The sequence below is a fragment of the Solanum tuberosum genome, unplaced genomic scaffold, assembly GCF_000226075.1.
Source record: "Solanum tuberosum cultivar DM 1-3 516 R44 unplaced genomic scaffold, SolTub_3.0 scf00113, whole genome shotgun sequence".
Classification (NCBI taxonomy): domain Eukaryota; kingdom Viridiplantae; phylum Streptophyta; class Magnoliopsida; order Solanales; family Solanaceae; genus Solanum; species Solanum tuberosum.
In genome coordinates this window covers 592822-594056 of record NW_006239039.1, presented here as the reverse complement: position 1 = coordinate 594056, position 1235 = coordinate 592822, and positions in this window count along the sequence as shown.

The following is a 1235-nucleotide window of genomic DNA, read 5'->3' as shown; positions in this document are numbered from 1 at the left end:
ATTTTATTAGTATCACTTTTTTTTCTTTTCTTTTTTTTTGCAGATTAGGGGAAGTCTGAGTATAAAAAAAAAAATTGAAGCAAAGGAACATGTTTGAGCTTAAGTTTGGGGTGACGGCCCTTGATGAAAATTAAGAGAACATGCTACTAGCTACGCCTAAAGGCCTCAGGTAGTTTTCCTAACCCTTGTTTTAAATTTTATCTAATGCTTTGGGGACATAGCATCTTTTTAAGTGTGGGGTGGAGGATTGAATTCTTAGTTTTTACCATTTTATTGAGTCTTTTTCTTTTAGGATGGGTAACTTGGATTTTGTTTTCGGTTCTTTTCCTGAGGATAGTCCCTTTGAACCGAGTGTTTTTTATTTTATTTTTTTTGGAGAGAAAAAAGAAGACCCTTTTGATTTATATGATACTTACTATTTGGGACTAAATTTGGGTAGTACTTTCTTGTGAATACTTGATTGCTAGTGAAATTGCAAACTATTTTACATCTAGGTTCATGGTTGCGACTTTGTATATAGCTTATTTTATTTTGTAGTTTGTTATGGTCCTGTCTCTCTTAGAAGTGGAACTGATCCATCTTGAGATGATACTTGTGCCATGTGTGGTGAGATTTTGTTTATTCCATGTTTTGCATCTTAGTCTAGAATTTGCCCTGCATGTTATTGAAACGAAATAAAAAGTGTTGCTTTGTTTAGGAGATGATAATAGGCTTTATTTGATTTGTCTAGTAAATTTTTGCCTTTTTAGATATTTTATCACTTGTTAGCCCTTTTGAGCCTATAGCCTTTTATTGGTAGCCATATTTTTCCCTTAACTATTTTGTTGAATCCCTAGTTTTTGCACCTTGCTTCATTGAGCATTATAATATTGACTTATTCTAATTATCAATTATGAGAAAAAGGGATGATTGATTAATCAATAATAGCTACAAAGTGCTTAAAAGCCCTCTTTGAAAAAGAAAAAAAAAGCAAAAAAAATGTGACATGAAAAAAAAAAAAAAGTTACCTTGATGATGGCCCTGGTCCTTCCAAGGACATTGTGCACTTTAACGCATGTAAAATACGTAAGTTGAGGGCGGCTATAATGAAGGAAAACTTTTTTTTTTTAAAAATGATTGAAAAATTCTTGAGATAATGAGAATTACTTGTGAAGTAATTGTTGAAGAGGGGGCTGAAAATAAAGATTAGAAAATAATGGGTGATTGTCACGACCCGGGAGCACCCCCAAGTCGTA